This window comes from Oncorhynchus gorbuscha, linkage group LG04 (assembly GCF_021184085.1).
Source record: "Oncorhynchus gorbuscha isolate QuinsamMale2020 ecotype Even-year linkage group LG04, OgorEven_v1.0, whole genome shotgun sequence".
NCBI classification, from domain to species: Eukaryota; Metazoa; Chordata; class Actinopteri; order Salmoniformes; family Salmonidae; genus Oncorhynchus; species Oncorhynchus gorbuscha.
In genome coordinates, this window is record NC_060176.1 from 42,971,597 (window position 1) to 42,981,449 (window position 9,853).

The 9,853-nt window shown below is 42.2% G+C and overlaps 1 pseudogene; it reads right to left on the reverse strand.

Annotated features, from left to right (window-relative positions):
• On the reverse strand, window positions 1–6,205 carry LOC124032985 (annotated as a pseudogene).
• Window positions 6,206–9,853: the final 3,648 nt, after the last annotated feature.

Here is a 9,853-nt window from a genome sequence, read left to right on the forward strand (position 1 = left end):
TCAGAAGTAGATCTGCTCTTATCCAGTGAAGTTGCCAGGGTAGGTTGGTGTGAAGTTGTATATGAGCGACATGGCACCTTCCTCAGGCTGGTCGAGTGTGATGCAAATTTCTCCTACCTTTAACATAGAATAGAACTTTATTGTGCATCAAAAGGCAAAAATGTTGCAATTTACTATACCTCACAAGATAACACTACACAATCGTGAAATAACATGTGCAATACACTGTATTTGGCTGACTTGAAGGACACAAAGATTCAACTTCATTAGGTGTGATTACCCACCTTCATTGAAGGAGGAGGCATCGCGTACAGCTTCTGAGGAGTGGGGGAAGTTTAGGTTGGGGTCCCACTGGAAGCGGTTAACGCCAGGATGCCACTGGATCCCATAGAATGGGTAAGTCCTCCCTGGAAGAATCATACTCCAGACTCAACACAGGAGCTCACATTACCTTACGACCAATTTAGACGTTCATCCATGTTTCTCAAACGTCAAATTTCAAGGTGTTTAAGGTTAAGTTTAGGCACTGACTTGAGGTTAGGCATTGACTCCGCATGGTTAAGGTAAGTGTTAAGATTTGGGATAAGCTTAAAACAAAAACAACTTTCTATTGCTGGATTCAACCTTGCAACCTTTGGAATCAGAGGCAGATGCTTACGACCATCCGCCATCCCCATCCACAATGCCAGAGCAAAACCGAAACCTATTTGAAGGTAACAGCGCTCACTGTTGCCCCTAGTGGCAGGATTCTACATCATCACCCAACGTCCTGTTGGGGATTAATCAGAATAGTTGGGTAACATAGATAAGATGTTTTATTTTTATTGCATGCTTATGTGAGATATGTCATTAGAATGTCTATTTTTGGATGATACTGTTGGCCAGTTGCAGTTATCTGTTCTCTGTCAAGGTTCAGTTACTTGGGCCGCAGAGAGGGGAGAGGTCAAGCTTGTCTTCATATGTAAACATATCTTTTAAACCATGTGAATGGATGATTGAGGGGGGAACCAATTATCTCTTGGCTCCACAATGTCTGTGTGCCAGTCACTGTGTCTCCATGAGCTTGTCCAGAATGGGAGTGTCTAAAATGACAATTGATATATATCCTAATGTCTTGGTACTATGTTGTACCAAGAACGAGAAGTAGAACCTCGTTTTAGGAGAGCAAACTGAACAATAATTTATAGCTAATGCTGTCTGGCTATGGAATACTCCTCTCTCAAGTAAAGTCTTCCTTTGTAATGTTCCTAAGATCTGTTATTCGTCATGTGAGTTGAGATGGGTGTGTCTTGGCTATAAATGATACTAAGAACTGTTTTGTAAGGACTCTCAGAGAATTCATTTATAGACACTGAATTGATCTGAGAGTCACTTGGTTGTGATGGAGCTCATATAATTAAAGATGGACTTTATGATAAGTCTGACTTGTGTGTGGTTTGCTCTCATGATTTGGTAAATACAGGAAATTTCCACTACAACTATTATAAAACTATTATAATATTGTGATACTAACAATTACTTTGTGCAGCATAGTTCGTTACAGATTATGCAGCCCACAGTGATTTACATTGCTTTATCTAAAAAAACAACTATGTATGATCTGTTAAAGGCCTATTTAAAAAACTGTAGTTGTACTTGTAGTTGATTCCCTTCCATGGTTGAGACAAAGATGGCACCATTCTTAGCCTTGTTTGTGGACACAAAATGTTGCAGGTTCTCATTTTCCTTGAATGTCTGTAAGAAAAGGCCATAAGCAAGGGAGTTGATAGTCAAAACCAGTCATATTGTATTCAAAAGAGATACTAAGAAAAATGATTAATTTAAAGTATGATTACAACTTCGTGGTCACTCCATAATGGTGAACATTCTCTGTTAAAGCTTCTTGGGATAATGCCTATCTGACATCACTGGGGAACCCCTTGTACATTCGACTGGAATGGGCCTCCGCGGGGAAAGGGGAACGAGACATTCAAAAAGTTTTTTAATTGCAACCATGGGGAGAGAATTCATCAGTCCTCTCGAATCAGCCCAGAAGAAGCATAAATGCACTTTATGAAGATGGAAACGGTTTTGCAATGAGTGTTGGGAGTTGTCAGGGTGTAGTTTAACTCAAGAGCTTCACTGAAATTCTGTCTTGATCAGAAGCATCTCTAAAACTTGAAGCTTGTATTCCCTGCCCTCTAGTGGTGGATTTTAGAATGTGCAGTATGTGGAAGTCTTCAGACCCAGTCCCAGACCGTATCCTTGTCCTTATCCCTAGCACTTGACTCCCCTATAGAGGTGTGAAAGGACTGGGCCATACCTGTGGTGAGGTTCAGGGGCAGGGCCATCTTCTCAGCTGTGGTTTTGGTCAGCAGGTTCTCTATGGCCATCAGAAAAGTCAACGGCTGCATCCACAGACACGTGCCCCAGATAGGGAAGGAATCTCCTTCCTCATTGGCCTGAAACAAGAGAACACATAAGTCTAATTAAAGAGTGTTTGGAGCATGTAAGATGTTTACTGATGGTAAACAGACAGACAATCAAAATGGACAAAGAGGCAAAAAGAGCATTAGCCAGCTTTGCTCAGCAGCGCCTCTGACATGTAAAAGATCTCTACTACCCTGGAAAAGTCTGACATCTACAGATTTGATGAACCTCCGATGAACAGCAGGCTGCAGGATAGATCACCTTTATTTAACCAGGTAGGCCAGGTGAGAACAAGTTCTCATTTACAACTGCGACCTGGCAAGACAAAGCAAAGCAGTGCGGCAAAAACTACACAGAGTTACACAATGGAATAAACAATCGTACAGCCAATAACACAATAGAAAAATCTGTATACAGTGTGTGCAAATTAAGTAAGGAGGTAAGGCAATAAAATAGGACAATAGTGGAGAAGTAATTACAATTTAGCAATTTACAATGGAGTGATATATGTGCAGATGAGGATGTGCAAGTAGATATACTGGTGTGCAAAAGAGCAGAAAATCAAATATGGGGATGAGGTAAGTAGTTGGTTGGCTGGATGGGCTATTTACAGATGGGCTGTGTACAGCTGCAGCGATCGGTAAGCTGCTCTGACAGCTGACGCTTAAAGTTAGTGAGGGAGATATGTCTCCAACTTCAGTGATTTTTGCAATTCATTCCAGTCATTGGCAGCAGAGAACTGGAAGGAAAGGCAACCAAAGGAGGTGTTGACTTTGGTAATGACCAGTGAGATATACTTGCTGGAGCGCGTGTTGCTATGGTGACCAGTGAGCTGAGATAAGGTGGAGCTTTACCTAGCAAAGACTTATAGATGACCTGGAGCCAGTGGGTTTGGCGACGAATATGTAGCGAGGACCAGCCAACGAGAGTATACAGGTCGCAGTGGTGGGTAGTATATGGGGCTTTGGTGATGGATGGCACTGTGACAGACTGCATCCAATTTGCTGAGTAGAGTGTTGGAGGCTATTTTGTAAATGACATCGCCAAAGTCAAGAATCGGTAGGATAGTCAGTTTTACGAGGGTATGTTTGGCCGCATGAGTGAAGGATGCATTGTTGCGAAATAGGAAGCCGATTCTAGATTTAATTTTGGATTGGAGATACTTAATGTGAGTCTGGAAGGAGAGTTAACAGTCTAGCCAGACACATAGGCATTTATAGTTGTCCACATATTCTAAGTTGGAATCGTCCAGAGTAATTATGCTATTCGGGCGGGAGGGTGCGGGCAAGAATCGGTTGAAGAGCATGCATTTCGTTTTACTAGCATTTAAGAGCAGTTGGAGGCCACAGAAGGAGTGTTGTATGGCGTTGAAGCTCATTTTGAGGTTTGTTAACACAGTGTCCAAGGAAGGGCCAGATGAATACAGAATGGTGTCGTCTGCGTAGAGGTGGATCAAAGAATCATCCGCAGCAAGAGCGACATCATTGATGTACACAGAGAAAAGAGTTGGCCCAGAATTGAACCCTGTGGCACCCCCATAGAGACTGCCAGAGGTCCGGAAAACAGGCCCTCCAATTTGACACACTGAACTCTATCTGAGAAGAAGTTAGTGAACCAAGCGAGGCAGTCATTTGAGAAACCAAGGCTGTTAAGTCTGCCAATAAGAATATGGTGATTGACAGAGTCGAAAGCCTTGGCCAGGTCGATGAAGACAGTACTGTACTGTCTTTTATCAATGGCGGTTATGATATTGTTTAGGACCTTGAGCGTGGCTGAGGTGCACCCGTGACCAGCTCAGAAACCAGATTGCACAGCGGAGAAGGTACAGTGGGATTCGAAATGGTCGGTGATCTGTTTATTAACTTTCAAAACACTTTAGAAAGGCAGGGCAGGATGGGTATAGGTCTGTAACATTTCGGGTCTAGATTGCCTCCTCCTTTGAAGAGGGGGATGACCGTGGCTGCTTTCCAATCTTTAGGAATCTCACGAAAGATATGAAAGATCCTTCTATATCAGATACATTTGGTTTGCAATCACATAAAAACAAAATACAGGACATTTCTACTTGTTGGAGAGGAGAACAGGCACTGATGGAAAGCTGTAAAGGTCAAGTTTTGAGAAATCACATTTTGGATGATCAGCCATGCACAGCTACGGGCTGCTAATGTTCAACCAGTTATTTTGATGTAATATTGGTATAGACGTCTTGGGAGACAAAGTTTGGGGTACAAAATGGCCGAATTCCTCTTTGTGGTTTCAACAGTGAGTATGAATGCATATAACTTTATATTGGTGGAAGTAGAGTGGTGCCTGATGGGAACCACTTTACGTCCCCCTGACTCTGTATACTTCAAATCAAAAATGCAATTGTATTGGTGGCAACACATATTTTGCAGATGTTATTGTGGGTGTAGCAAAATGCTTATGTTCCTAGCTCCAACAGTACAGTAATACCTAACAATAGACGGGAAAAAGACGAATCAAGAAATATTAGAACAAGTAATGTCAGAATATAAATATACACTGGTAAACAAAACATTAAGGACACCTGCTCTTTATGTGACAGACGGACCAGGAGAATCCAGGTGAAAGCTATGATCCCTTACTGATGTCACTTGTTAAAATCCACTTCAAATCAGTGTTGATAAAGGGGAGGATACAGGTTAAAGAAGGATTTGTAAGCCTTGAGACAATTGAGACATGGATTGTGTATGTGTGCCATTCAGAGGGTGAATGGGCAAGGCAAAAGATTTAAGTTCCTTTGAATGGGGTATGGTAGTAGGTGCCCGGTGCACCGGTTTGTGTCAAGAACTACAATGCTGCTGGATTGCTCAAGCTCAACAGTTTCCTGTGTATGTTATAAATGGTCCACCACACAAAGGACATTCAGCCAACTTGATACAACTGTGAGACGCATTGAAATCAACATGGGCCAGCATCCCTGTGGAACGCCTTCGACACCTTGTAGAGTCCGTGCTGCAAAGAATTTAAGCTGCTCTGAGGGCAAAAGGTGGGGCTGCAACTCAATATTAGGAAGGTGTTTGGTATACTTAGTATACACTCAGTGGGCAGTTTTTTAGGTATACCCATCTAGTACAGGATACTTTGCCTCCAGAATTTCCTTAAATTCTTTGGGGAATTCTACAAGGTGTCGGAAAAGTTCCACAGGGATGTTGGTCCATGTTGAAGCGATGGCAGATTGGATGGCGGTACATTCATGCTGTGAGCAGTCCTTTCCATCTCATCCCAAAGATGTGCTATTGGGTTGAGGTCTGGGGAATGCGCAGGCCACTCAAGTAAACTGAAATCGCTGTCATGTTCCAGGCAATGTTTCTCCCCTCCTTAATTGTCCAGGGTTGGTGACCGCTTCTTCTTGTTTTTACCAGATAGGGGTGGAACCCGATGTGGTTGTCTGCTGCAATACCCGACCCAAGCCCGATCGGCCCCGACATTATACATAGGGTTAGGAAGGGCCTGTTTTTCATCAATAACTAGGGTATGTTCAGGGCTTGGGTATCACTAAATTGTTCATAAACATTTTGAAGCTGAGCCATTTGCTCGTGTTCTGCTACGCAGTACAGTCATATCTGACTAAGATCATAACATTGTGTCGAACGAGCTTCAACCTCGTCAAATATAAGACAGGAGAGATTATTTCACAGAAAAGAATAAGGTTCCTTGAATTTTGTCGGAGTTGAGTGACGAAAAGTAGCTAACAGCTCTCTCGTCTCTTTATTGAGCAGAGCAGCCCAAGCGGAGCCATTGCTCTGGATACTCACAGACTCAGGGCCGCCATTAGCTGCTCCTCTCCAACAGAGGAAGTTATTTTTGATTTTGGTCATTCCAGGTCTTACATTTAGCAGAAGCAAATTGGGCCTGGGTAGGGTAGGGCCTGAACCTTGCGGGCATTCCCGTAAAGGGCTCTAATATGAAGTGGGTAAAACAGTATGTAAACATTATTAAAGTGACCAGTTTTCAATGACTATGTACATAGGGCAGCAGTGTCTAAAGTGCAGGGCTGAATACCGGGTGGTAGCCAGCTAGTAACAGTGACTAAAGTTCAGGGCAGGATACAGGTTGTCAGTGATGTGCACGCCGAGGAACTTGAAGCTTTTCACCCTCTCTTTCATATTTTTATTTACTTCCCTAGAAGACAGATTTCTCAGACCTCCAAACCATCAGTGATGTCTCAGACCTCTAAAGGGAGGTTCAACTGTTCTCCCTTTTGCTATGGAACCCTGACTTGTTCATCAGTCGTGTTTTTGACTCTCTCTCTCTACTGCATCTGCTGTCTCGACCTCCGAATGACCCTGCTGGTCATCTATGATCGTTTGAACATCTTGAAGAACAATCTGGCCTTAATGGCCATGTACTATCTCCACCTGGCACAGCCATCAGAGCCTGGTTCCTGTCCAAGTTTCTGCCTTTCTAAGGAGTTTTTCCGAGCCACAGTGCATTGCTAGCTGAATGGGTTTTTTAGGTTGGGTTTCTGTAAAGCACTTTGTGACATCTACTGATATAAAAATGGCTTTATAAATATATTTGATTGAAATTTGATTAATGTACAAATAATTCTACAGCCAGACAGGGTTAGGAAAATAATAACTTTCTCTGCTGAACTTTGAATACTGGGATCTATACTGCACAGAACAATAAACACAACATGCAACAATGTCAAAGATTTTACTGAGTTACATAGGAGGAAATCAGACAACTGAAATAAATTCATTAGGCCCTAATATATAGAGTTCACATGACTGGGAATACAGATATGCATCTGTTGGTCACAGATACCTTAAAATAAATGGGCCTCACAATGGGCCTGAGGATCTCGTTACAGTATTTCTGTGCATTCAAATGGCCATTGATAAAATACAATTGTGTTCGTTGTCCGTAGCTTATGTCTGCCTATACCATAACCTTACCGCCACAGTGGGGCACTCTGTTCACAACGTTGACATCAGCAAACCGCTCACCCACACAACGCCATACTCGTGGTCTGTGGTTGTGAGGCCAGTTGGACGTACTGCCAAATTGTCTAAGATGACATTGGAGGCAGCTTATGGTAGAGAAATGAACATTAAATTCTCTGGCAACATCTCTGGTGGACATTCCTGCAGTCAGCATGCCAATTGCACGCTCCCTTAAAACTTGAGACATCTGGCCTTTTATTGTCCCCAGCACAAGGTGCACATATGTAATGATCATGCTGTTTAATCAGCTTCTTGATATGCCATACTTGTCAGGTGGATGTATTATATTGGCAAAGGAGAAATTCTCATTAGCAGGGATGTAAATTTGTGCACAAAATCTGAGAGATAATTTGAGAGAGAAATGAGCTTTTTGTACATATGGAACTTGGATCTTTTATTTCAGCTCATGAAACACTTTACATGTTGCGTTTATATTTTTGTTTAGTGTAGAATGCAAGTCTCCATACATACCCTATACCAACAATGTTGACAATGTTGAAAGGTTTATGACCCACTGCTCAAATAGAATAAAAGAGAACCTGATATAATCAGAGACTTCTAGGTGTTGGAAGCTTTGCGGAGGTAGCCATACAGTTTGGTGTTGAAGTTGGTGAGCTGTCTGAGGAAGCTTCTGTTGGAGATTACACCATTGCTGTCCTTCACGGCACAGATGGCATCCACCGGGTGGATGTTTCAGCATTGGGTTCCGTTTCAGCATCAGGTAGGCCAGAACCAGGGTGGCTGAACGGCTCACCTCAACAGCACCGTGCACCAGCACTATACCTCAGGGAAAGATGGGGTATAGAGCAGTGGAGGCTCCATAGAGGAAGGGGAGGACCATCCTCAGTGAGTTAAATAAAAATAAATGTAAAACATTAAAAAGTTATTTGAAGATAAAACTAAATATAATTACGTCACCAAATAACTGATTAAAACACACAATTTTGCAAAGGTCTTCAGTAACCTCCTCAGCACTCTGTAGGGTAGCACCATGGTGTAGCCGGTGGACAGCTATCTTCCATCCTCCTCTGGGTACATTGACTTCAACACAAAACCTAGGATACTCACTGTTCTCACCCCCTTCCATAGACTTAGATATTATGACAACTTCTGGAGGACGTCCTCCAATCTATCAGAGTTCTTGCAGCATGAACTGACATATTGTCCACCCATTGAAAGGATCAGAGAATGAATTTAGTACTGAAAGCATAAGCAACAGCTAGCTAGCACTGCAGTGCATAACATGTGATGAGTAATTGACTCAAAGAGAGAAAGATAATCGTTGAACAGTCTTCCAAAATAAAGGAGAGTCAAGAGATAGTGAGCAATTTGTTTTCACTTTCACTTACTTAGCTAGTAAATGCAGCTAGCTAGTTCAGCCAACTGAAACACCCTGCTCAACAGAACGATGCTATGTTAGCTAGCTGGCTATGACTATTCAACACAACACTGGAACTCTTCCAAGTCAAGGTAAACTTCTTATTTTATTAATTTATTGCCACCGGTGCCCGCCGGTGTAACTGCTTACGCATTAGTAAACCCAATACAATCATGCAGTAACGTTACATTGTACAGTCAATAGACTGTAACATTACTGCAGGATTGTAGCGGGTTTACTAACGCGCTAGTTCTATTAGCTATGCTGACTATGACATTACTTTAGCTAATATGGTGACAACGATGTAGGCTGTGTGTAGCAGTTTGGCTTGGAATGTTTTTTTTCCATCTGGTTACATACAGCTGATGTGTTGTGCTGATGTGTTGTGCATTTAAGTCCACCAGCGAAGGGAAGAGTTGATATGAGTGCGCATGCAAGAAGGAATACAACGTGGCTGCTATGAAAGTGAACTGTGTTTACGCTTGATCGGGGTGTATTCATTCCTATGATTCTGTTGAAAAAACATTTCTTATAAGGAACAAAACAGGGATAAACCTATCTGAATTTGTCCAATAGAAACTGTTGGACTAACGATTACACCCTATATCAGCTAGATGCAGGCAAGAGTGTGCACGGCGGTATTGAATGTCACAGTCAGTCCATGTGTCTATCACCTCAAATTTGTCTCTCAACCTATATGGACCTATGTTGTAAACTTTCATTCATAGGCTAGGTTATAGTAACCTCATGATGGGTATAGGGAAAATGTTAGTATAATGTAGTAGCCTAAACCATTCTCTATTACATTGAACTGGGTGAATGGAATATGAATGACAGTCATCCAATATGCTTTAATATAAATAAGGCCATGCTTATTAATAAAAATCTTCCTCCATCTTAAATGGAATCTACCGCCACTGGTAGAGGGTAGAAAGGGGGAGAGGGAGAGGGGAGAAAGCACACTAAGCACAGTGTGTTCACTTCTCCTCTGGAAACATTTGCCTCCTTTTAGTTTGACCTTTCAGTGCGTTGCAGATAGAAATGTCATGTTGGCGAAGGAAACAACTCTTTAATGTACATTTCATCATACACT